The sequence below is a fragment of the Saimiri boliviensis genome, chromosome 11, assembly GCF_048565385.1.
Source record: "Saimiri boliviensis isolate mSaiBol1 chromosome 11, mSaiBol1.pri, whole genome shotgun sequence".
NCBI lineage: Eukaryota > Metazoa > Chordata > Mammalia > Primates > Cebidae > Saimiri > Saimiri boliviensis.
In genome coordinates, this window is record NC_133459.1 from 35,699,754 (window position 1) to 35,727,572 (window position 27,819).

Here is a 27,819-nt window from a genome sequence, read left to right on the forward strand (position 1 = left end):
ATAGCTAGTAAGAGGAGGGGCTAAGATCTGAAGTCAGGTATCCTGACTCTGGGGCCTTCCCTTTTAACCACTGGACGATGACAATATAGTTTGGTCTGTGCTGTGACAGACTATAAGAGCCTTCCTGGTCCTCACTCCTCTTCCCCAGCTCCTGGTCCTCCCTTCTTCACTGAGAGCTGAGACCAGGGGCTACATGCTCCTGTGCCCTTTCTACTGGGCCCCACAAATCACTGAGAAGTGCTTCTCACTCTGATGTTTTTCTCTGCCTTCTCCTGGGTTTCCGCTCCAACCTCCATGCCCAGCAGGGCCCGACTACCCTCTGCTCAGGGATCATTCTACAGCATATGGCTCAGGGCCCTGAGGGAACAGAGACTCATGGGTCATCTGTGTCTCAGTGGAAAAACTGACACCAGGATGCAGAGCCATAGCTTATGGTCTGGAAAGGAGGAGGTAGGTGACAGGATAGGTGGTAAAGAGAAAGCAGGATGGAAAACCAGGTAGAAAATCCAGCTTGACAGACACAGAGTGGTATGGACAAAGGGTGGGGCCCACTGGCAATGCTCCTAGAAGGTAAACAAGAGGCGAAGGACAGAGGGTTAAGAGAATGCACTTGGGTGCCAGACGCACTGAGTCAGAAGCCCAACTTTACCACTTATAGACAGGTTGCTTAAACTCTCTAAGGCTCTGTTTTCTCATCTATAAAATGGGGCTAATAATAGCAAAAGTACATCCTGTTATGATAATTGAGATAACAGATCTATGATAAATAGTAAGTGCTCAATAAATGATAGCAATAATGTGATAATAATACTTATATTTTGCCCAGTGAGCCTGTCCTGAAGGACCTGGCCCCAGGCACCCGGGAACAGAGGCCCAGAGTCAGTTCCAGGTCCTCTGGTGTGTTTCCCACTAGGCCTCTGTCCTACTGAGGAAACAGATGGTAGAGCACTGGGGTTCTGTGATGGCAGCAGATTCCCTGGCCCCAGCCCTCCTCCAGCTACCCCCATTCCATCTCTTACATGTAGAAATATCCCTGGAAGCTCCCACCATGAGCCATGAGAGCACTATTACTCACTTCCTCACAGTTTCATCTGCTCTTCTCTCTCTCTCTCTCCTTCTCCCTCTCTCTGTGTATGTGTCTGCTTTGTTTCCCTCTGTTCATGCTCCGTCCCTAGATTTATTTTCCTTCCTGCCCTTTCTGTCTCTGCCCTTCCCCCACCATCACTACCACTGTCCCACAGGGCGCGATAACGGGTGGCCACTGGCAGTGACACTTGTTCCCATAATGCAGGTCAGAAGCACATTGTTAAGGGGGTTGACTGAGTATCCTACCCCCAGGTGTTGACATTCCTCCAAGAGCAGAGAACGTTTTAACCTCTTTCCAAACAAGCTTTGGGCAGCTCTGAAGATCCTTTCATCTGCCCTTTCAAAGGCCCCTAACTAGTAGCTCCTCCTCCTCTCTCACATGCACCCAGAGTGCCCGCTGGTCACCAGCACAGGGACATGGTCCCAGGAGCTGCCACCCCGCTTACAGTCTGGAGCCTCCACAGCTGCTGGCCCCACCTGCCACAGCTCCGCATGGGGTGAGGCCAGGACTTCCTGGGGCCTTTGCCATGACATTCAGGCTGACAATGTGGCCCCCATTTCTCCAGCAGTGGGTGTCTCAGGAACAGGTGTGCCTGTCAGGGCCGCACTGACACCCCCACCTGGGAAGCACTCTACTGTTGTTTGACAGTCGACAATTTGAGCAAATAGAATGACTCATCCGGAGACAAAGCCAAGGCAGGCAGCCTTTCCAACCCTCTCCCAAGGGAGGCAAACTAATTTGGAGGCCTCGTCAAAGTGCCCACTCTCTACTCTCTCTGCTCCCCATAAGGAAGCCAGATTAATGGAACTGATGGCATACGCCACCCTCTCTTCCCCCAAATTACACTGACTCCCAAGACAAAGCAACCCTTCCAGAAAACCAAACCAGCATCCTCCAGCTCATCCTCCAAATCAGCCTTGAAGGTTATCATGCAGAGTGTCATCAAGGGCCGAGCAGGGCCCCACCAATGGCAGGAGCCGGTCAAGATAGCCAGGTGGAGAAACGGACCTAAACAGCTCAGGGAGGTCACACCTGCCCCTCAGAAACCAACAAGGGCCTGTGTCTGGTCATCCTCCCACCATCCTGTGAGAACAGCAAATGGTTAATAAGGAGCAGGGGCCAATGTTCAAGTCTGCCACCTGGGAACAGAGTCAGATTTGGGTTTTGGTTTTGTTTTGTTTTTGGAAGCAAGTTTGATCTTGACAAATTAACAGCCTCCCAACACACACATAATCATTGACAGATAGATTTATTTATCCATTCATTCAACATTTGTTGGCACTAACCACGTGCCAAGCCTGTTGCTAGGCCCTGGAGGTGTGGAATAAAAATCCTAACGATGGAATAAGTACTGGAGTAGAGACCTGCATAAGGTACCCTGGGTGTGCATGATGAGGAAAGTCACTATCTTCTGAGGGTATTAGAAGGGGCTTCATTGTAGACAGGACACTGGTGTAAGCAACAGGGTAAGTGAAATTCACCAAGGGGAGACACGGAGCTCACAGAATTCAGTGCAGTCTTGGGTCCTGGCTTCAGGCTGTAACACAGGTCTTCTCAAACCCAGCTGGGCATGGCACACCCAGAAAGCACGGAGCTTGCCATAGAACCCCACGAGGATGTGAATGCACAGAACTCTATCATGTGAGCTAAGAACAATTCAGCTAACCGAAACCATGACCATATGAAAAACAGAAATGTGAAATACTGTTAAAAAATTGGCAGGGGAAAAAAAAGCCCTACAACACCAGTGTTGATTCCAATGGCAGCATGAAGGGCAAGGTTGGCAGGAAGGCTAAGGGTGTTTGATGTCAGGTGTGATATCCAAAAACTGAACAGTCACTGGGCAAGTCAGCTGCTTCTGCTTTCTGGAGACCCACGTTAGCAAGCACTGAAGGTTTTCTTTTTTTTTGAGACGGATTTTTGCTCTTGTTACCCAGGCTGGAGTGCAATGGCGCGATCTCGGCTCACTGCAACCTCTGCCTCCTGGGTTCAGGCAATTCTCCTGCCTCAGCCTCCTGAGTAGCTGGGATTACAGGCATGCGCCACCACGCCCAGCTACTTTTTTTTTTTTTTTTTTTTTTTTTTAGTAGAGATGGGGTTTCACCATGTTGACCAGGATGGTCTTGATCTCTTGACCTCGTGATCCACCTGCCTCGGCCTCCCAAAGTGCTGGGATTACAGGCCTGAGCCACCGCGCCCGGCCAAGCACCGAAGGTTTAATCAACACATACATAGGCAGAATTGACTGAGAAAATGTTGTCAAGCAACTACACAGTTTCTGCAACTTGGGAAAAGACCACTCTCTGATGGGAGCTGGAATGGACCTCTCTGCTCCTGAAACTCCCTGAATGTGAGCTAGGAGGTCATCTGTGTGTCTTCCACAGGTGGTGAGTGGGGCCACTGTACCATGTCAGGCTTCACTGCCCTCAGGAAATTCCTTACACACTAGAGTCTATTTAGAGGATCCCCATATACTGACCCAAGTGACATTTGTAAACTTTCTCTCATTCCAGTCCTCTCCAATCTATCTAGGTCATTCTATTCACTGCTCACCTCACATCCTCTAGTCTTTTGCCCACCACTGGAAGCTCAATTCCTGGCACAAAAATTGTACTCAGTAAATATTTGATGGACGAATAAAGGGATGGATGGGAGGATGAATGACGGGACAGGTGAGTGAACTTCTACCACTATGCCATTTGCTCTGACTGGAACTCTCTCCCCTAATCCAGCTTGTCTTGGAGTCCTGGCTCCAAACAATTCTCCTCTAGAATTCCTCTTTCCTTGCCCACTCCATTGCATAGAGATTATTTGTTCCTCTTTCTTCCTGGGTCTGCCATGCTCACTGGGAAATGAATTATGCCTTGATTCCACAGATTGCCCTGTAATGCCTCCTATATTCCTCTTGGTTTTGTAATTGGTTTTTCATGACTTTGTTCCTCCAACAGCCTTTGACTAAAGTCACAAAAAGAATTACCCTATCTTTTATTCCAAGACAGTCCCCGGCCATTGGGCAAGTCCCAGTAGGAACTGACTAGGTGATGATGTGCTCATAACAAGCCCTTGCTGGGGAGCCATGCAAAGCTGTGACATACCGCCAGCCAGGCGAAGCAAAATTGGCCTCTCTCCGGCTCTGCTGCTGTGGGACCGTGGCTGACCACTTGCCTCTGGACCTTCAGAGATACTCAGTCTGGTTCTTCTGCAGCCCTTCCCTTGGAGAACCTCCTTCACCATATGGCTCTGGTAGGGCTGTCTGTCATAGAGCACCTTCTCCAAGCCATAGAGATGGGCAAGTGTCTAAAAAACGCAAATCAGTCTCACCCTCCTGACTCCAGGATTGGCACATGACCAAGTCCAGGCCAACCTGGAGGGCCTTATTCAAGAGCTTGGAGGGGAAACATCCTCCCCATACAAATGGAAGGATGCCTTTGCCATAGAATCGAATGAGGTTACAGCTAGGCCTCACAGAAGCAAAGTCAAGGGACGGTATGGCTGATTACGCAGCTCTAGCTACATCTGAAGCAGTCCACCCCTAGACTGCCCAATTCTGAGGACCTGCTAATTGCCCTTAAGATACTTAGAGTTGGACTTCTAAAATCAAGAGAATCCAGGGTCTAAGGCCTCCCGCTGTGTCTTGAGAAGGATGGGAGGTATGCAAATTGCTCCTCTTCCAGAGGTGGGCGGGGCAGGGGGAAAGGTTATACTTGGACATCAGAAGCCTCTTAGAAGTTCTTAGAGGCTCCTGGAACCTTGCCTCAATTCCAGGCAGGCTCCTGGGTGGCCTTCTGCAGCTCTGATCCTCAAGGCTCAAAGACTTCGAGGTGGACAGGAGAATGAAGGAGACTGCTGCCCGCCGTATCCTCTCCAGCAGAGTCATCAGCATCCACGTTCCCCCACCTGGCACCCTCCTTTTCTTCTGCTCTTCTTACAGCCACATTATACAAACGGGCCCGCCCACAGTCACAGAGCCCTGGAGACACCCTTTGGGAGGGAACGGGAAAACTTCTCCAGCTTACCTCTCCGCAAAGTGCTTCTGCGGTAGAACCACTCCCCAGGGCCTGGCACCATCTGTTGTTAGAAATCCCCTGTGCTAATTATTAAACTTCTCTGAACGGAAATGAATCATGGAGTCAGGCAGGAGGGGGCTTGAGGAGGCACTGGCAATTTACTTAGCGGCAGTAATCATCCCAGCGAGGCCACACGCGGTGGCTCCCGATCCGTCTTTGGCAAGGTCTCTGCCACGTGCTCTGCATCCCAACGAGGCTGTTATTTCTGAAGGAGAATCCACAGGGCCTGGGAGCCCTGGGAATTTCCTGCAGAAGTTCAGTGGGCTGGAACCTCCTTGGAGCCCCTGAGGACCCCACTCTGCCTAGGCCCAAAGAGTCAGCCGGGGCTGAAAGTGGACAGATCTTTTTGGAATGGACCAGGCCTTCCGTACTGACACCAGCATCTTGGAAGCAAAGTAACGGGCCCACGGCACCCAGCCAGCTCCTGGATGAGGAAATACAATGATGTAAGATGATCTTGCCCCTGAGTAACACCACAGAGAGGATGGAAGGGGTAGGAGTAGGGTCTTGAGAAATGGGAGGTGGGTCCTACCCTAACAAGGGCTCCCACCACCTCCCAGGCTTCCCGTTGCCACTCTTATTCCCCTTTCCCTCGGGGAGGCTGGGCCAGGTTACTTTCAGGGAGTCAAAATGAGTGTCAGGCACTAGGAAAGAAAATCCCCAAGTCTTGAGCACTTTCCAGGGTCCAGTCACTTTGCTGTTTTCTCAGGGACTCTGCCCAACCACCATGCAAGATGGGCATTATTCTCATTTAACAGACTAGGGAACTGAGGCTCAGAGAAGAAAAGTCACTTGCCCAACATCCCTCAGCAAGCTGGGAGTAGAAGTTGGCCCAGTTCCATGTGACCCTTTTCTATCTACTACATTAGGGGCAGATGGATGGGGTGGAACATCTGTGTCCAGAGGAGGATTCGCTGACACTCAGGAAAAGTACACGGCGGTCTGGCCTGCCCAGGCGATAGGAGGCCCAGGGTCTCCTTCATCATCATCATCAGTTCTGAGCATGTACCAGGTGCCCACTGGCCTTGAGATAACAAAGACCGGAGAGGTTCCCACTGTAGTCTCCTAGGAAAAGTCAGGTATCAGTGACTCACGCCAATCTGGTATCTTCCCTAGGATAAAAGAAGAAAAGCAGGTCTCGCCAGGCGCAGTGGCTCACGCCTGTAATCCTAGCACTTTGGGAGGCCAAGGCAGGTGGATAGCCTGAGGTCAAGAGTTCGAGACCAGAGTGGCCAACATGGCAAAACCCCATCTCTGCTAAAACTACAAAAATTAGCCGGGCATGGTGGCACGTGCCTGTAATCCCAGCTACTAGCGAGGCTGAGGCAGGAGAATCACTTGAACCTGGGAGGCAGAGGTTGCAGTGAGCTGATATCGTGCCATTGCACTCAAGCCTGGGCAACAGAGAGACATTCTGTCTTGAAAGGAAGAAAGGAAGGGAGGGAGGGAGGGAGGGAGGGAGGAAGGGAGGGAGGGAGGGAGGGAGGAAGGGAGGGAGGGAAAACAAATAAAGAAAGGCAAATCTCCAGGCACCTACCTCTTCATCCACTTACACCTCCCTTGTTTAGATGCTTCCAAAGCTTCCCCCAGCCTCAGGATAGCACACAGAGGCCCCAGGGCCCTGCAAAGTCTGTGCCCTGCCCGCCTTCTTAGAGCTATCACTCCACCTCTCTTCCCTGCGTTAGCAGCACTGGACTTCTCTGGCCTGGGAAAGTACTTGCTTAGCTATCACTTCTTTAGAAGAAACTCTCTTGAAGCATGAAATGAAACATGACAAAATAATTTTAGACGACGTAGCAGACGGTGATGATGCTGCGTGCCACGTCCTCCCAGCTCACCTGATTTCAGAACAGCTGTTGTGGATGGTGCCCGGCCCTTGCCTCACCTGCATGGCGGGAAGTCACTCAGCCCCATATGAAAAATCAGGAAGTGTGGGGGGAAGTAAAGTGATGGGTGTTGGATATTGCTGCTGTGTGTCCAGCTTCTCCATCCTCTGGTGAGGTAACTCTGCGGTGTGTTCGGCTCCGCTCTTCAGGCCTTCGTGGGACTGAGGCCCCAGCAAACCCATGAAATGCTGAGCAGCTGCCAGCTTAGGATCTCACTGGCTATTGGCCCTTCTCGGCTTCAGTTTCTCCACACCTGCACGCCTGCTTTCTCTCAAGTAAACTACCAGCCCCCACCTCCTTATCTTAGCCTCTGCTTTCTGAGCAGGTGATCACAGGAAACGTTTTATTAGGTTGGTGCAAAAGTAATTGCGGCTTTTGCGGTCTCTCAATGACAGAAACCACAATTACTTTTGCACCAACCTAATACTTTATTAGTTATGTACATATGTGTTAAAATGTTAACATATACATGTTTAACATATCCGTGTTTTAAAATATAGACAGCACAGATAATAGCCCAAAGGTGGAAACAACCCAACTGTCCATTCCTGATGAATGGGTAAACAATGTGATATAAACACAAATGAAATATTATTCAGCCTTAAAAAGGAATGACATTCTAATACATGCTACAACATGGATTAACCCCTAAGGCATGCTAAGTGAAACAGGCAAGACACAAAAAGATAAGTATTGTGTTCATTCCAACTACATGAGGTACCTAGAACAGGCACATTTATAGAGACAGCAAATAGGACAGAGGTTACCAGGGGCTGGGAGGAGGGATAATGGGGAAGTATTGTTTCATGGCTACGAGCTTCTCATTGAGATGATAAAACAGTTCTGGAAATGGACAGTGGTGATAGTTGTACAAAATGGTGAATCTACTTAACGTTACTGAGTCAGATACTTAAAAACTGTTAAAATGCTAATTTTTATGTTTACATATATATATGTACCACAATAAAACACTTTAACAAACTTTAAATACACATAAAGCACACATTGAGACTCAGGTTTTCACAGATAACATCACTCAGGACAAGGCTAAAGTTCCTCATCACCAGGCTGGAGTGCAGTGGTGTGATCTTGGCTCACTGCAACCTCCGTTTCCCAGGTTCAGGAGATTCTCCTGCCTCAGCCTCCCGAGTAGCTGGGATTACAGACACATGCCACCATGCCCAGCTAATTTTTGTATTTTTAGTAGAGACGGGGTTTCACTACGTTGGCCAGGATGGTCTCGAGCTCTTTACCTTGTGATCTGCCACCTCGGCCTCCCAAAGTGCTAGGATTATAGGTGCGAGCCACCGTGCCTGGCCAACCTCTCTAAAGTTTTTAAAAAGAATAACAATAAGAAGTAAATGATCGTGGAGATTAGTATGCTGATAGGGCAAAAATGGTGAAGATGGAATTTACGTGATCGGTTTTGGGAAGCCCTGCCCTGAAGGAGATGCTCTCTCCACTGCTGCATGCTCCTGGGGCACCCTCCACTGTCTCCTTTTCTTGCTGATCATTACAGCTGCGAATTCTTATTTCCTTGTCTGTTTCCCCACAGGCCTGTAGGTCACATGATAGGTCGCATGAGAGCAGTAACCTGTCTGCCCCATTCCTTTCCATATCCCAGCATGTAGCAGGTGGGAAGTGTTAATAAACAGAGGCCAAATTGAATGAATTGAAATTAGATCTAAGCAGGAAGGCCTCCTGAAAGAGGAGAGTCTCCAAAAGTGAGCAGGATTTGCTTTAATAGCAAAGAAGCAGAAGAGCATCGCAAACAGCAACCCGAAGTAGGAAGACCTGTGGTGTGTAGGAAGCAATGGGTTCTCCCGCGTGGCTGCAGCAGGGGACAGGCACATGGGAGGGTGTGTGTAGCGGTGCGGTCAGAGAGGAAGCTGGAAGGGAGATGAGGCCTTGAATGCCAACCTCAGGCATTTGGGTGAATCCTTGTAAGCCAACGGGACAGTGATGGAGGAGGCTCTCTACCCCTTCCCTTGTGCCAGGGTTTTAAATCTCAGCTATTTTCCCCGCAAGACAGAAGGTTCCACCTGGGGTTGGCCTTCAGGGAATCTATGACCTCTTACATCCTATGCAACTTATTACATGAATGTGCTTTTTTTTTTTTTTTTTTCCCTGGGGAAAAGGGTTTATCGTTTTCATCTGGTCTAAAAACACTTTGTGATCTCTTAAATAGTAAGATGCTCCTGGCTCTGGGGAAAAAGCCAGTTGGACAGGGTCCCGCTCAAATTTCCCCCATCCCATGGGCCACGGACCTTGGTAGATAAGAATGCCAAAGTGGGCAAGGTCTACCCAGTGAGCTCAGTCAGTATCCAGCTTCACACCTGCCCAGATTGAGGACTGGGACTCAGAAGGTATGAAATCCACTGCATCTCAAAGTATTCTGTTGGTTGAAGGGATGAGGGGTGCTGATCTTGTCCCCCTCCCTGTGGTTTTGGTATCTCTCCATCCTTCCTGGGGCTCTGAGTCCTCACCTGAGTTGCAGCCCCTTCTATTCCAGACTAGCACAATCCCAAAGCACCAAGACTCAGGTGACCTCCTTATGGGCACCACTTCAGGGGTTAGGGTGGGCTGATTGATCCCCTCCCCAGTCACCCAAACTTCTGAAACACAACCCTCTGCCAAAAGGGCCTCTGGCCACAGGACAGATGAGAGTCACTCATCGCTCTGTTCTGACCCAGCATCTGGCACAGAACAGCCAATCATTATCTAAGTCCAAGCAGGTGTGACCAGCAGCGATCACAGACAGGCCCACTTGGTCTCTCTCTCCAGAGGCTGGCTGCCAGCCCCCTTCCCTCCCCACAGGAAACCAGTTCACATCATCCCTCTGATGTTGGAGTCAGAGAGATGTGGATTCGAATCTCACATGGACCATTTACCAGCTCTGTGCAAATTACTTCCTCGAGAATCCTCCATTTCTTTAGCTCTGAAATGGGGTTAGTCATCTTTACTTCATTGACTCCTTATAGGGTAACAAATGAAATCATGCCTGCCTCTCCCAAACCAGGTCCCATTGTCTTAAGGATTTGAGACTCATATCCCCCTCTTGGAGATGTATAAGATTCACTATTATACTAAAGGTCTGAGAGTTCTGGATGAAAGACACCCAGAACTGGACCATGAAATTCCATTATGAGAGCACACTGACCATTGTGTGCTCAGCTGGCTGAGAAGCAGAGCTGGTGTATGTTAAAGCAGCAGCTTGAGCCTGGCAGGCAGTAGATGGTCAGTTAACAGGCTCTATCTTCCCCTTTGCAGCTCCAGATATGCAAAAAATGTAGAAAATTAAGGTAATAAAGCCATTCCCCTGTGATGCTTCCTGTGACAGCTCTGAAGGCAGTTTTAGAGAAGGGGGTTGGAGAGACTGAGGGCCCAAGGCAACAGTTTCCTGGGACCAGCTGGTTGATTCTGGTGGGGGTGCCCTGCCTTGCTGAAGAGGGTGGGTGAATCCTGACAGATTTGAATGCTTCCTAATCTCCTGAGGGTTTCTCTTCTGACAGCCAAGACCCACCCACCCATTAGCAGGACTAGGTGGCCAGAGCATTGAGAAGAGAAAATCAGTGAAAAGGAAACAAGCCAATAAACAGAGTCCACCCACTGCCAGAGGCCCCAGAGCCCCATGTGGAGCCAACTCTGGGGGCAGGCCCTGCAGGGCAGGACCTCCCCAGCACAGCCGCAGCGACCCAATGGGGCTGCTCTCTGCACATCGCTCCCCCCACGCTGTGTCCGATGATTATGGCACTGTTCCCTACTACAGCATAAACGAATGCATTATGTCTTTGTTATGCTAATGTCATAGCACGACGCAATTTAAATAGCACTTCCAGAAAAATTAAGTATGTTCATTGACACAGTGAAATGTTTTCACCCTCGATGTAACCTTCACAGATTCTGTACAAAATCCATCAGTCAGTGAGCTATTCATTTGCGAATGCTTAGCAATTATTATGCTAATGCATCACAATGCATTACAGCAAATTCTCTGTAAGTGGCAGGAAGTGCAGCTGCCTGGCATGCACCGCGCCCAGATTACGGGGCATCTATCAATATACTGAGCCATCACTGCAACTTGAGTCCAACCATATTTTGAGTCTTGCCTTCGAGGAGCAGACCTCCACAGGTTCATGGACTCAGCTAGAAAGCAAACATCAACACATCCTTAGAGGTCTCCAGTCAGGAAGTTGTATCAGTTTGCTACTGCTGCATAACAAATCATCCGAAAATTCAGTGGCTTAAAAAGCAATAAACATTTGCTATTGCTCAGGAGTCTGTGGATCAGCTAGATAGATCTATTGATCTGGGCCAGCTAGGCAGACCTAGGGTGGCTCACTATTGTATCTGTGGTCTGCGGGGGCTAACTGGTCATGACTGACATTGGTTGGCTATCAACTGGGGCAAGGAGGGGGACTTGGCCACTCATCTCTCATCATCTAACAGGCATATCAGGCTTGTTGATATGACAGTAGCAGGATTCTGAGAGAGTAAAAGCGTGCAAGGAGCCTGTGCAGAAGTCTAGGCTTAGAACTGGCACAATGTCCCCCCTGTCACGTAGTGGCCAAAGTAAGTCACATGGCCAACTAAATTTGAGGAATTTCGTAGGGGTTTAGTAGGGATGAAATTTAGCTCAATTTTAAATTTGAGTGGGGAAATAAACTCCACCTCTTGGTAGGAGATACTAGCCACGTTGTATAGATCACGGATACATGGAGGAATGAAGAACTACAACCATTTGCCATCAGTCTACTACAGAGAGCTGTCTGAATTATACGTATTGAAGACTAAGAGAGGCTGGCCTTGACCATGCTCAGTTGCTACCTTACAATGCTGGAGCAGTACAGCTTGCTAAGAAGATCAGGGTTGCTACTGACTCTGGTGACTTCTACAAACTGAATTGCCCCTCTAGGTATAGTATCCACTTCCAATTTAATAGACAAGTCACTGCAATAGGAGAGGGCTTCAGAGCCAGCAGCCCCCACTACAACACATGCTCAACCTACAGGGTTGGCCACAAGGAACCATTCACACTCCGTGTTTGGACCAATGGCATGTGCCAATGAAGCATCAGGCCAGATCTTAAACTGTGGCTGGGGACTGATGTCCAGTTCTGGTCCATCCATAACCCACAGACTGGTTTTGGCCACTTGACACAACCAACTGAACAGTCAGATCTAGAAGGCTTGGGGCTTGAAGTTCTGGTGCAGGAATCGTCTCGATTTGGTATGAGCTCATCCTGTGCCTGCTCTATCTGCATCCTTTCCGAGGGAACTGCCCTATTCATACCCTCCACTTCCTTGGAGGCGGTGCTTTGTATCCCATGCTCCTTAGACACAGATGGTTGGATAAAGGGAGAGGCACTTGACTCAAAGACAAACAACCTATAGACCTGGCTCATACAAACAGTTGATCCAGAGTTCTTCTCTTGGAAATCTCAACTAAGAAACACAGAGAAGCCTTGCAGGTCGGTGGTGGCAGGAGCTGCAGGTGAAAGACCCAGAGGTGGAGTCAGGCCAGAGAGGCATGACGGGCCATGGGGCACAGAAACCAGAGATGGCAGAGGATGTGGATGGACGGAGAACAAGGCTCAGGTTTCACAGGGCTGAAACCACACTGCCCCTGAGACGAGGGTACGGAGGGGTCAGCAAGAGAAGAGAGAGAGAATGCTTCCCAGAGCCCCCTGGATTTCAGAAGGCTCTCCAGGTACAGCTCCAATCCGCATGCATCTTGAGTGCAACTCAACAAACCCGACCACAACACCACAAGCTCACATCTTCCTGACCGTGTGGGTCTCCACGTTCCCCCATGTCTTTTCCTAGTAAAGCTTCCTCTGAGAGTGAGTTTATTGTAGTGGAACCAGCAGGACCAAACCATGGCCCCCAGCTTGTTCTCCACACAGTAATAAGAGGGATATTTTAAAAATACAAATCTGATCAGGCCATAAACCTGCTTAATGTTCTAAGATACTTCTCATAGCTCTTTAGGTCAAACCTAAATCCTCTAGAAGACTACAGAGCGCTGTGTGGTCCAGCCTCTGCCCAGCTCTCCAGCCCCACCTCCCGTGCTCTGCCCTTACCCTGTTCACTGTGTTTCACGTGGGCACCCAGCCCCCTGCAGCGGGAAGGTGCCGTGCTTCTTCCGACACAGGTCTTCTCTTTGCTCCTTCCTTTGCCTGGGGCACTCTCCCTCCTCCTTCTGTGGTGCCACTTGCCTCCTTGGCTACTGGGGTTCAGTTTGTGTGATTTGGACTCTGATGCCTGGATCTCCTTATCCCTGAACCCTTCCTGCCCGGACTCAGGGACCCTCCACACACACCCAGATTGACAGGTGCAATTAACAGGCTCCTGGGATGCCACAGGCCTGGATAGTCAGCCCTGGCCACCCCCAGGGTCCCGCAAGGTCTGGCTTCCGTCAGTAGGTTTCTTCTTCCCTACCCAGCCCCACACATGGGGAACAGAGCATGATCGCGGCAGCAAATAAGAAGCATCAGTTTAGGCTCCACAGTGGCAGAGAATCCCTTCCTGAGGACCCTGATGAAATATGTCCGCTCAGCAGATGAATCATCACAAAATTTCAGCCTGAAAACAGGGAGAGAATTGTTTTGCCCTTTTATTTACAGATGAGGAAACTAAAGCTCCCAGCATCTGTCCATTCCTTTGCTCCCTCTCTGTCCCATTGGCTTGGCCAAGAAACAATGAGTGGATGATTATATCCCCAAGAAACGATGACCGTCGCTGAAACAGGCGGAGTGCTGGATGTATACCAGCTCTAAGTGTTTTACGTGCGTTATTTTATTTTATCCTTACAACACATTACACAGATGAAGAAACTGAGGCTCAGGGAAGCATTAAGCATCTCACACTCATTATGTGGTGACACTGGGATTTAAACCCAGGCAGTCTTGTTCCAGGGCTAATGCCTTCTCTGCTACCCTGAGCTGCCTTGGTCAACTCAGTTTATCTGGGGTTTCTCCATGGAAGCAAGTGGCTGGAGGGTGGGCGAACAGAGAGGGGTCTGCAGTGCCCATCTGCCATCACCATAGGGCTGGGCTGGGCCTCTGGGAGGGTGAGGGTGTCACACATCACCATGCTCCTTCAGTTGCCTGCCTGGTGACCAGGGAGCAGGAGCAGTGTGACAGCCAGTCAAGGTCGGGGTGATGGAAGTATAGGTAGAGGAAACTGTCATGAGAGCTCTATTTAGAGGCTGCTTTGAGACTCCTCACAGCCACACAATAAAGTGGGATCCTTGTTCCCATTTCACAGTTGAGAAAACTGAGTCCAGGAAAGAACTGGTCTGCAGCACACAGTCCAAGTGACCAAACTAGGGAGTGCAGCCAGGCCTATCTGATTGGCGTCGGCCCCACTGCACCTCCTAGAATCCAGCCCGGACATTTCTCCAGGAGGGCCATGGTGGGGGGACAGGGTGAGTCATGTGTCTCTTTACTGCTCTTGTGTATCCATCCCAGGAGGCTACACAGGCTGCTGACAGCATTCCTGCGGTGAATGTTTCTGAGCACCTTCTATGTACCAGGCACTGTTGTAGGCATTGCAGATATGACACAACATCCCTCGTGGGGCCTGGAGCCCAGTCAAGGGAGTCAGATTATAACCCAATAGAGGCAGAAGGCGGTGCCAAGGAGCAGCGCCACCAGCCGAGCTGCAGGGGAGCCCCGTGTGCCTCTCAGAGCCTGTGTGCAAAGGAACCTGGAACCTGAGCTAATATGCAAACAGGGAGCGGGAGCGTGGAGGAGGCGCTGTGGGTCGAACAGAGTCCTCTCCAGGCACCTAGCGCGGCTCCCAGGCCCTCCCTACTGCCTCCAGCTCCTGAGTCCCACCCTTACTGCCACAGCTCAGCCCACTCAGCCAGGAGAGGTTAGGATGCCCCACACGGCATGTCTCCTGTAAACTCTCGGGAATGTGCAGTTTGCCTCAGCTAAACTGGGTGGGATAGGAGGGGTGAGTGTGTGGTGCTGGTGAAAGGCGAGTACCTGGGACAGGACTCTGATGGTCAGGGCTCCAGGCCGGAAGCCAGGGGCACTGTGGCTCTGGTTCTCAGGGGCAGGATCTCACATGAGGGTCCTGCTCCCACAGCTTCGGGAGTAGGTGGCCCGGCTTGGCGCACCACCCAGAGGAGCTGGGAGGACATGAGTCCTTGGAGAAGGCCACTCTGCCGCAGCTGAAAGCCTCCAGTCCTTACTACCTAACGTGTCGCATGTGGACCACAGCATCCGCACCACTAGGAGGCTGGTTAGGAATGCAGAGTCCCCGGCCGAAAGAGCAGACGTGCATATGAACAATTCTTGGATTCAAGTTGGAGAAGAAGCGCTTCAGGTGACTCACTTAAGCAAACAATCCCATGGGTCTGTAGGGAAGGGGAAAGTCCCCGCCCCCAGCCAGGCCAAGCGTATTAAGGGACAGTCAAGTCACTGACCTTTCCAGGCAACTCACTGGCCAGGAGGGAAAGGCAGCAGGGGCAGCCCAGGACCAGGGACTTTAGCAGGGAGCAAAGGGGAGGGGTCAAGAACAGAGCTGAGACCGGGAGAGGAAGGGAGGCGAGCAGGAAGCGGGGGAGCTGGGGGAGGAGGGGGAGTGGCTGCCAGGCTGGCTGAAGGCTGTTGGCCAACAAGTAGGGCAGGGAGCCGACTGCAGCTCTCAGAGGGCCGCTGACAGCTCCCCAGCGCCCGACCATCTCCACAGACAATTAAAACCTGGCTGTCTCTCGAGCGCCGTCGGATTCCAGCCCCCCCGCTGTGGCAGCGGCTCTGACTTCAGTGCTCCCCTTGCGGCACACACACGGGCTCTCTCGCACAGCCGCACAATCACACATTCCCTATCATCCTCACACCACGCATCCGCGTGCACCCACGCATGTGCACACCCGAGCAGCGTGCGGATTCTCCCCCACACATACACCGAGGGCTGCCTGTGTTCTTGGAATCTCTGCCTCTCTTGGGCACAATCACACCCTTCCCACCAACAGGGGATACTCACATTGTAACACGTATGAAAGCATTCTCTCTCTCTCTCTCTCACACACACACACACACACACACACACGCGCGCGCGCGCGCGCACACACACACACACGGATGGAGGGCCCCATATATCCACATCTACCCTGCCTCATGCTCATACTCCCACACGTATGTTCTGCTCATACCCACAGGTACACACAGCACAACGGCACACTCCCACACGTAGGCACACCCCTTCTGGCACCGGGTGGAGGAGGGGAGATAACTCCAGGGAACACTCTTGAGAGCTTCTTGCGTGCCAGGAGCTGCCCTGGGTGCTCTCCGTGTCTTTACTCCTCATTGCAACCCCAGGAGGTAGGGGCCATCATCATTCTCATTTCACAGATACGGAGGCACAGAGAGGTCAAGGCATTTGCTCAAGGTCACACAGCTAAGAAGCAGCAGCAGAGCTAGGCCTCAAATCCAAGCTCTTGACCACTACTCTGTAATGCTCTATCCCATGATGCTCATGTCAGGAAACCTTCAAGACTGAGGCCCTCCTTGGCTCCCCCAATTTAAATTAAGTTCCCTTGTTATATGGTCTGGAAGTGCCTCTAGGATTTTCCTTGATGTTAATTACCACAGTTAATAACATATTGATGAGAGTTTAGGTTTTCACTCCTTCCTTCTACAAATGCTTATTGAGCATCCACGAGGTGCCTGGTACCGTTCTGGGCACTGAAGCCATTCTAGTCTCTGGCTCCCTACTGCTGCCCACCCATGGGGGTGGGGATCCCATCCATAACGGCCAGCAGGGTGCCTTTGACACAGAGCAACACTCACTAAGAATCCAAAGAGTGAATGAGTGAGAGCGTTGGTAAGTCAGACTACACTGGGACAGCGTATTCCTCCTCACTCAAGCACACAGGCGAGGAGCCTTGGGATCCAAACCTTGCCTGTCTGCAATGTCCTACTCAGCCTTCAGCCTCAGCACCCACGTGCCACCTCTCATGAACCACGCACATGCTCATGCTCTAACACCCTTACACGTTTGCACATACACACATTCACTCTCTCCTACGACATCACACCCAGGCACACTCACACCCACACACGTGCACGCTCGCTCTAATGCTCACACCACACTTAAAGCTACCCATTCTCAACACACACACTCTCTCCTGCCACATTTGCACCCCCCATCCCACGCCGGTGAGGACAGGGGCCCGAGTCAGGAGCTCCAGCGGGAGACAGGGTTAGGGTAAAGAGGAAAGTTGTCACTTGGCACCTGGCCTCAGAAAGTGACCCTTTTATGCAGCCAGAGATCCTCCCCCAAATCCCCAAACTCCAGAACTTATGAGCTCTGGGCACCATGAAAACTGGGTCAGTGTGGACAGTGAGGTGCCTTGGGGTATGAAATGCCCCTAAGTCTAGCAGGGAAGAGCGAGACGTGGATGGAAGAGAGCACGGTGGCTACAAACACTTGGAAGAGAAGAAGGTGGCAAATTCCTGTCAGAAACTGTCCCAATTCCCCTCTTTCATGGCCCTTCCTCTGCGTGGCTGAAGGGGTGCCCCATGCTGGGATCATCTGACCACGTGGGCTGTGAGGTGCAGAGCCCAGGTCAGGAGGGTTGCAGCAAATGGAAGCAAGGTCGAGGGTTGGTCAGGATGTTCCAGGCCTCAGGAGCATCTCAGGAGGAGCCTGGAACATGCACAGTGGGCAGCTGAGGGAGTGGCGGGACCAGGCTGGGCAGGAAGGAGAAGGGTCCCAGCTCAGGCTGGGATGTGGCTTGAAGCCTGGGCAGGGACCAGCATAGGGGTTAAAGGCTCCGTGAAGCAAGGGCAGGAAAAGAAAGATGGTTCTGGGCACTGGCACTCAGAGCACCCTTAAACAGGATCATCCCTAGGGTGTGGGTCCAGGTGTGCAGAGGAGGGCTCCCAGTTCTGGAGGCCACGGGGCAGGCCAGAGAGGCCAAAGAAGAGAGGGTGTGAAAGGAACAAACACAGGTCTTAGGTGGTGGTAACAGCCCTTTCTCTTTAGAGCTCTCCAGGAAGAGACTGAGATGGGACGGGGGTGCAACTTTGGCCCTGCCTTGCCCCTTCCTCAGGCTCCAAAGCAGAGCAGGGTGGTCCGGGTGTCCTAATAGAGCTGTCCAAAGTGCTAAAAAACTGGTGTTTCCCTGTAGCTGGAACACCTTGCTACCAGCCCCTAACCCTGTTCTGTCAAACCACCTTCCAGAGCTGTCATCATTCTGGGACACGGGCCTCACAGCATGATCTTCATGGAGCTTGCCTTGATCTCTGAAGTGGGGGCTGCAAGAGCAGGCATTATAAACTTCATGCCCACCTGCACACCTGCCTCAGGTCCTTGTCCTGCTGGGCAAAAGGCGTGGGCACTGGTCCATCCCCAAGGTGCCCTGGATGAGTCTCAGGTGTGGCAGTGGGACGATCTTTCCTGCTGGGACATCGAGGGGCAGAGGAAAGGCCTGAGGATCCCGGCCTCCCTCCTACACAAGAGCAACCGCTGAATGGCAGAGGACAGCTCTTCAGAGGCCAGGCCTTAAGCTGCTGTCATTAGACCTCAAAGGCACTCACGCTTCCTGCCACCCCCCAGAACTCCTGCCACAAAGTTGTGTGTGGGCTTCCCGTCTCCCTGTTGTGCACATCACACCTGGGGCCCTTCTCTGTCTGATCTCCCATAGAGCAGGACCCGGGAATGAAGCGTGAGAGTGGCCCCTTTCGGCTGAGTTCCCGCCTCCTCCTCACTGTGGTGTCCTTGTAAGGAGTGTGGGGACAGGGATGGTGGAGAGACATGCCTGCTCCAGGAGAAGGTAGAGACAAAGTCTCCCTGGAGCACAGCTCCAGCTATTCCTCATGCAGCCCAAGAAGAAGGGACCCCACCCTACCCCAGAGACCCAGACTCACCATCTCCTCCTCTCTGAGCTGCCAGAGAGAATCCTAAGGAGTTCTATGCCCAAGAACACAGCCACTAGAGAAAGTTGAGGAGTCTTAGTTCTAAGGCTTTGCTTCAGCACTGAATGCCATGATTCCTCAACATCCATCCACTCACCCCAGCAGTCCACCCCTACATCAATCTGTCCATCCATCTGTCCACCCACCCATTCATTCATCCATCCATCCATCCACCCACCCACCCATCCATCCATCCATCCATCCATCTATCCATCCATCCAGGTCATGTTCCCTGAGCTCTGGCTGTGCCAAGCCCCAGGTTCTAGAGACAGAGAGATGAATAGAAACAATCCCTACCCTCAAGGAGCTTCCAGCCTGATCAAAGAAGATGGGAAGGAAGAGAAACGACAAGGAAGGGAGATAAGTGCAGTTACCAAGCCCTGAACAAGGAGCTGCTGAAGCACATCCTGGAGGAGCTGAGGAAGGCCTGGCAGAGGAGGTGACATGTAAGCTGAGTCTTAAAGAATGAGTGGCAGTCTTCCAGCTGGAGACGTGGGGGAGCGCTAATTCCGACTTACCTTAGAGGTGTCTTGTGACAGTTTTAGCTCTACAATTAGTAACTTTGGGGTCAAACTAAATTCTCCCCAGCCATTGAGCTCAAAACTACTGCAGTCATTTTCGATCTCGATCTAGGAATTGCAGCCTCACAGAAAATAGTCATTCACCCCTCCCAAGGATATAACCTTTCCTTAGAAATCCTAGCACATCTATTTAGGGGACTATGCTGCAGCCTTGGCTGGCTGGACACTCCTCTGCCCTCTCACAGAAATTCTGATCAAGGTTGAATTATCAGAAGCAGAGCCCAAAGCAATGGACACATCATGGCCAAAGTCAAGCCAGTGGGTTGCGGAGGCAGAGTTAAGGTCACAACTCCAAGCCCATCAGGTGGGCGGTCCTGAGGTTCAATTCAATGCCTGCTCAGCAGAGCTCCCCCTAACAGAGACCTGAGACAAGGATCTGAGTTCAAGTGCTTTATTTGGGACTCGCTCCCAGGAAACACTGGTGAGGAAAGGGGATGTGAGGCAGGGAAGGAAACGGAGCCATGAAGGGGAGTGTTGCTGAGCAGATAATCACCAAAGGCAACTCAGGCTCAATCTCATGGGGAGGTGCTGGGAGACGTATAGACTACTCCCAGGATGATCCCACCAGAGGAGCAAAGAAGCTGGGGTATTCATCCTCCAATCCCCATCCATTATTCACTAAGGCCACACCCAAGGCTTCAGCAGCCCAGCTTCCCTGGCCCGGAAGACGTCTCCATGGAATCTTGGGTACTTGCAGCAAAACCCTGCTGGCATGACTGGAATGGTGGGTGCATGGGGCTATGGGTGCAGCCCAGGCCAGGACCCCCACTGACCACAGCAGGAAGGGCATGGCAGTGACAGAGGGGCTATCTTCTGAGATGAAGGAAGTCATAAGTTCCAAACACTCAAAAGAAATCTAAGTACTGCACCTGGGAAGACCCAGCTTTGCGCAATGATCAGGGACTACCCAAGGAGATAAATGTCATCCAGATGGCAAGCACCCACCCTAATAGAACTCAGGCAGGGCACAAAAGGCACCAGGTCGGAGGGGCCAAGAGCTTTCATGCAAATGAAAACCTGAGCCTGAAGCCAGGCGCAGTGCTCGTGCCTGTAATCCCAGCACTTTGGAAGGCCCGAGGTGGGCAGATCACTTTAGGTCAGGAGTTTAAGACCAGCCTGGCCAACATGGTGAAACCCAGTCTCTCCTAAAAACATAAAAATCAGCCGGGGGTGGTGGCAGGTGCCTGGGATCCCAGCTACTCCAGAGGCTGAGACATGAGAATAGCTTGAACTCAGGAGGCGGAGGTTGCAGTGAGCTGAAGTTGCACCACTGCATTTCAGCCTGGGCCACGGAGTCAGATTCCGTCTCAAACAAAAAAAGAAAAGAAGAAAACCTGATAGTGGGCCCATCCTTCCAGAGTCCCAGCTCCAGCCCCAGGGTGTTGCTAACCCAGTGGGGCAGAAGCAAAACTTGCCAGCCCACCTCTGGGGCAGTAGGAAGAAGCACCTGTGGGCACTGGGAGCGCCCGAGCCCACCCAGAAGCCCTGATGGCAGGGCAGGAAGCAGCCATGGCCACTGGCCAGATGGGCAGCAACCTGAGAGCCCCTTCCATGGGAGGACTTGGGATGTGCCCCGAGTTCCTGTAAGTGAAGAACAACTTTCCTCCTGAGTGTTGCAAAGTGAAACTCCACAAAGTGCCGAGTCACAGAAAACGCCAAGATTCTTCACACATAGAATAATGAGGCAATAAAACTCAACTATAAAGTTAAATAATTTACCATAAATATCTAAAGCTCTCAAATTATTCTCTACATTAACTGCCTATGTTTAAAATGATCTTTGCATTCACTATGTCACAGATGGCAAAAGCAGACAAGAGAGTCCTTGACAACTCTAACTGCAATTAGCCCTTCCCAGCTGCGGTGATTTAAAGGCCTTTTCAGTTAAGCTGAATGAAACACCCGCGCTTTATAAATAAAGGCTTTACCAGGGCTGACAATGAAGTATTTGAAACGTACAGGCCTGAGCTGGTGGAGAGGGGGCGGCGGAGAAAGGACTGTCACTACATCCTAAAACTGAAGCCCTACACACCCCTCAACCCACCGCCTCCCCAGCCTCACACTCACATGATGCTGACACACTCCCCTCCCCACAGACACACCCTCATTCCCCCTTCATATTCCTGTACACATGCTCCGTGGTCCTGTGGCCAAGCACACGCATCCTCTCCCCGCACACACACGCATGCACACGCTGAGGTTGTGCATCTCCAGGAAAGGTGCCGGGGTCATGAGAAATATTTCAGCCTGTAAAGACCAAATGAGGTCAGCTGTCTCGGGTGGGAGACCCAAGTGCCAGCGCTCGTGGCCAGGCCTGGGAGCTCTCGCCTGCACGGCTCCAGCTGGCAGAGGAGGAGGAGTTCTCTCTGTGCTGGGGAGGAGCTGCCCTTCAACAACACATGAGCACCTTGGAGACAAGAGTTAGGAGGCGGCTGCGGCAGTGTGCGAAGGAGGTCAAGGTTACCCTGATTGCTGCCGAGCGCTCCTCCCAGGGGCCTGGCTGGTTAATTGCTTGGAGTCTGGCATGGCAGAGGGAGCTGTCAGCAAAATGGCCCCTCTGAATCACATGCTTGGATCTCTGGGATCCTTCTGGGGACCTAACGCTGGGCCCCCACCACTTTTCCGTCCAGTCTCTCCTAAGGCACAGTGGACACAGGCCAGGTCCCAGCCTGGCTCAGAAAAGCTGGATCCATGGGGTCTTCTTCCTGCATGTCCTGCGAAGACCAGAGCTTGTCCCAACCACAATCTCAGCCTGAAGGAGCCCTAACCCATAGACTCTCCCATCCTAACCACACCCCCTTTTACTGAGCAATCACTTCATCCCAGGCACCATGCTAAGCCCCTCCCAGACATTATTCCTTTTGAGCCTCATTAAAATCCTACAGGCCGGGTGCAGTGGCTCACACCTGTAATCCCAGCACTTTGGGAGGCCGAGGAGGGCAAATTATGAGGTAAGGAGTTCGAGACCAGCCTGGGCAATGTGGTGGAACCCTGTCTCTACTAAAAATATAAAAATCAGCCAGGTGTGGTGGTGGGCACCTGCATTCCCAGCTACTTGGGAGGCAGAGGCAGGAGAATCCCTTGAACCCAGGAGATGTAGGTTGCAGTGAACAGAGACCGTGCCATTGCACTCCAGCCTGGGCGGCAGAGTACACTCCATCTCAAAAAAAAAAAAAAAAAAAAAAATCCTATGAAGCAAATACTATGATTCTCACACTTAATTTGAATGGGGTAATGGGGAATGGAAGCACAGGGAGGCTAAGTACCTTGCGTAAGGTAGGGCAGCAGGGATCAAGTCGGGCGGTATAGCTTTGGAGTAGACCCTTCAGGCCTGCACTGGACAAGGCGCCCCCTGCTTCATGCCCCTGAAGCAGGCCGTCCTGACCGTAGCTCTCCAAAAACCTGGACCTGCCTGCTTGAGCCCTGAGCCCCTGCCCAGCCCTCCCAGTGCCTCCCTTAGGCTTGGGATCCTGTTTCTGAAATATAAGCCAGCCCTGACAGTCACGATGCCCCATCTACCCGACTGGGTACCACCTGTCCTGACACCATCCTGCTGTATCCACTGGGCTAGGCCCTCCCTGCACAGACATGTCTGCCACTCCTGCGCCACCATCTGGGTCTCCCATCAAAAGATCCTGCTTCTCTTCCCAACTTGGAAGGGCTAGTACCCTTGCACCCGGGCCAGCAATGTTCCCTGGGGCTGGGAGAACTCCCGGGAGGAGCTAGCTTCAGGCAGTCTCGGAGGCTGCTGGAGGACTAGCAAGAAGTTCTGGAGAAGCATGTGGGCTTCTGAAGGGTTCCACCCAGACAGGTTCTCATTAATTTGCTGTTTATAATATTTGAGATCCAGGGAGCTGCCTGGGCTGGGACCCAACTCTCAAAGGAGAAAAATAAAACTCCATCTCTGATGGCGAATGAAGGCATTTACAGGAGCTTGAGATAAAGGGATGGGAGGGTGAATACGGATGCAGTCACAGGGGGCTGGTCTCAGGTCTGGAGCAACTGGGCAGCTGCAAATCACTGCGCCCAGGGTCCTGGGGGTTGGCGGCCAGAGTTCCAAGGAGTGGAGAGGGTGGCCCCTGGGGACAGGACAGCTGGGGTCAGGTGAGAGGGCAAGTGGCTTTGCCGCCAACTCGAGTCCCGGCCTTGCACCTCCTGGAAAGAGGCAGCATTTTTACCCTCACAGTCAGTGTGGGTATGGAGACTGACTCCCGGGCCCCACCCGACCTGTCCATCCTCCCTTCCCCACAGCTGCTCCTTCTTTGGCAAGGCACAGAGGCTATCAATTGATTATCCTGAGGTGCCTGAGGAAAGCACATGAGCCCCAGAGTCTGTATCACCACTTCTTTGCTGTGTGACCTCAGGCAAGTCACTTCACCTGTCTGAGCCTACCCTCTCATCTGTAAATGAGGAACAATAGCCTGCCGCTCACCCAGCATTCAACAGGCTGGTGTGCATGTAGCACCTAGAACGGTGCGGGTATATCGTAGGTACATCATAAATGCATTCCCTTTGCTTTTTCTTCCTCCCTTTTCTGGACTCCCCTTCACAGGAGTCTTAGATGATCACAGGTCTGAACCTAACAAGGCCACAGACACCATCGTCCTTAACTTGTGCATTTCACAGGCCCAGAGCGAGGCAGTGAGCAGCTTCAACCACAGTGGGCCAGCAGCAGGGGCTGGACTCAAGCCCCAGCTTAGCCTCCTTAGCACCCCAGCTGTTCCAGAGGGTCACCTCCACGGGAGGCTGCTGGATGAGCTTCCTGTCTATAAGCTTCATTTTACAGATGAAATCAGGCTCAGGTGTGAAAAGCAACATGCTCATCACTGGCTACACCACCAGCCAGGGAGACGCTGGGATGCCGACCCACGTCTCGCTGACTCCAAAGGGAGCTCTGCCCAGGAGCTTGACATTCCCCAGTTGAACTCCAAGACCCCTGACGGCTATAGCCCTGTTTCAGGTCTTTTGCTTCCCCTGTCATCTGCTGACGGTTCAACCAAGGTCCAGGGAACAAAGAGTGATTATAACAGCAAGGCTTCTCAGCCGCGTGGTGAAGAGTGCCCAGGACCAGTGGCTGCCTCGGCACAGAAGTGCCCTGTATCCTGGCATGTCCCAAGAGGCCGTGCCTGATGGACAAGACTTGGCTTGGGGCTGTGTGCTGGGGAGAGTGGGTGTGGCCAGCCCTCAGCTGCTCCCAGCAGTAGACGGAGCTGGGAAGGGGCCTGGGAATCTGGGCAGACCAAGCCCGGCAGTAAAAGAGGACGTGGGGGGTGATCCCCAAGAGAAAGCCCCACTCCTGCTCTCCAGGGGAGCTGGAACCCTTCCACTGTCTGCTTCTCCTTGTGCTCAAGTTTACTCATATCTATAAGGGTTTGGATCCTGGGCATAGAGATGGACATGATGCCATCTCTACCCTTCCCAAGTTTGGGAAAGCAATGGAGGCTGACTTCAAAGACAAAGGTGCCCAGGTGAGAGAGGTCCTGAGGCAGTATGCACGAGGGAAAAGCCAGGAGTGTAGTGAGGCAAGATCCTGGGGCCTGCAGGCAGCGAGAGGCTGAAAAGGGAGGTGTGGGTGGGATGTGGAGTCATAGACGCCCATCTCGGGAAATCAGACCTTAGCCTGAGAGCAATAGGGAGCCATGGAAGGACTGGAAGCAGAAGAGGGCCATAATGAAATGTTCACATTACAAACGCGATGACAAATGAAACTGATGGCAAATGAAGGCATTTACAGGAGCTTAAGATAAAGGGATGGGAGGATGAATATGGATACAGTCACAGGGGGCTGGTCTGAGGTCTGGAGCAACTGGACAGCTGTAAATGGCTGAGCCCAGGGCCCTGGGAGTTGGTGGTCAGAGTTCCAGGGAGTGGAGAGGGTGGCCCACTCTGGTGGTTGAATGACAGAGGACGAATGGGGTGGGCCTCCTAAAAAACACTGATTCCGGTGAGAGACCGGGCCAGCCACAGCTGAGGTGCTATTAACAGGGAGGACAAGGAGGGATGCGTGGCTAAGATGCAGGGAGGTGAAGAGGAGAGACATGATGGCTGATGGATGTGAGGGGGGAGGGAGTACCTGCTGAGCGCTCCTACCTGGACTCAGTGGAGGGTGGTACTTGGAAGCATCATCATGAGCACGAATCAAAATAGCTCACATTTATGGAGTGCTGACTCAGCGTCCTAAGCGGCTTTGGTGCATCAGCTCAGTGGATCCTCACAACTCTGTGAGGTGAGTACACCACCATTGCCCGCATTTTACAGACGGGAAAGCTGAAGCACAGAGAGGCTGCTGAACCAGGCTTAGAACTGGGCAGTCGGATCTCAGGGCCCGACCTCTTGCCGCTTTACTGTCCTGCAGCCCTGAGGTGGGATGGTAAGTCAGTGCTGGACATGGTTACCCCAGGGTGTCCCTTGGACATCTGGGTAGGCTAAACAGAAGAAAATGGAAGTTTTAGAAACATCAGCACGAGCATGGCAGATGAAGTCTGATGGTGGGGGGAAAGGGGGCAAGGGAAGGGGCAGGGGCAACGGATCAGCCACGGAGGAAGAGCCAGAGAGGTGGCCACATATGGCAACTCTAGGGTGCCATCTGCCTAGGTGGCATGGGAGAATGCCGGGACCTGGTTCAAGAAGCACTCCAGGTGGAGTCAGGAGGCTGGGCCTGACGGTCCCTACTTCGCCTCTTGTTGGATGCACATACTTTTTTGTTTTTATCTTTATTTAGATACGGAGTGTCGCTCTGTCACCCAGGCTGGAGTGCAGTGGTGTTATGATAGCTCACTGCAGCTTAGCACTGGGCTCAAGGGATCCTCTGCCTCAGCCTCCCGAGTTGCTCGGACTACAGGCACACGCCACCCCGCCCTGCCTGGATGTGCGTCCTTGAATCAATCTCTCAGCTCTCTGAGCACTTGTGCCCATTTTTGATCAAGCACGACAATAATACTCAGTGCACAGGGCTTTTGGGAGGATAAAACACAACATCCAAAAGCCTTTTGTTAATAGGAGCTCTGGTAGACATTAATATGCATCCTCAAGGTGACGTGATATGAGGCTGGCATGGTATGTGCAGGCGACAAATGTGAGGCAGAGGGGGCTGTGGTGGGCACTGTGATGTGCTCCAGAGTTAGTCCCCTACAGCCAGGAGTGCCCTCAGCCAGAACCTGCTTTTAGGATAGGCTCAGCTAAAGAAAACTGGCCCAAGGTCATGCTCCCTTCTGGGAGTGGCCCATATAGGATAACTGACCAACACAGGGGCTACAGGCCTGGCGCTCTTGTCCTGTGCCACTCAGCTCTGCAGGGCCATCCAGCTGCAGAGCCCCACACGGGGCTGGTATAGGCCTTTGTTATGACTGCACTGCAGCTCAATTTCTCTCAGCCTAATCCTGCTTCCCCTCCCTCCCTTCCCCGGGGAGGATCGCAAGCACAGTCCTCATATGGACCCTGCCAGGAGCCCACCACACCCACGCTTCACCAGGCAGAGCAAGACACTCCACCTGTCCAGGTGGTCCAGCCATGCATAGACACTGCTGGCTCAGTAGGCTGCTATGATGACCTCTCTGAGGATTCCACACATGGTCCAGCTGCGGGGTCAACGCAGATCAGGGTTACCTCCTTTTTCATTCTCAGCTTAGTGCCCTAAAACACGTAACCTCACCTCTCTGCGCCTTGATCTCCCCATCTGTCAAATGGGGATAATAACCCCTACCTCACACAGTTGTGTTGAGCCAGGAAACACTTCTAGAGAGCTTCACACACTACCTGTTAGGTAATATGGGCTCTGCCTTCAACCATTTAACCGTTAAAGGTTCTCATTGCCATTTATCAAACAATTTACAAATGTCCAAGTCTTGAGTTATTTTAAGCTGAGTAACCTTAAGCAAGTTACTTAACCTCTCTGTTCTTCAGTTTCATTACCTATAAAATAGCACCAGTCTCATAGGGTTGCTGTGAGGATGAGCAAGTTAATCTGCGGAGCACTTACAGAGCAGTATCTTACACACAGTGATTCTCCAGAAATGTCCCGTTACCTTCAGAACTCTCCTTTTGTGACTTGGTACCAAGAACTTAAGGCAATACTCTTGGCTGTGGCCTCTTCCATGCAGAGCAATGTGGTACCATCACCTCCTCTATTGTAGAAGCTTTATTTTTAATAATGCTGCCCAGAAATCTTGGAGAGCAATTCTTTTCAGCTGCCGCACCACAGTGGGCATCGTTCTAAACTTCCTGGCCAAAAATAACAATAATAAAAATGAAAGAACTCTAAATTTTT

The 27,819-nt window shown here is 51.9% G+C and overlaps 1 protein-coding gene across 1 annotated transcript in view; it reads right to left on the reverse strand.

The window, feature by feature from the left end:
* Positions 1 to 27,819, reverse strand: part of GRIK3 (glutamate ionotropic receptor kainate type subunit 3) — a 236,410-nt gene that overhangs the window by 170,368 nt on the left and 38,223 nt on the right. The window lies entirely within an intron of this gene.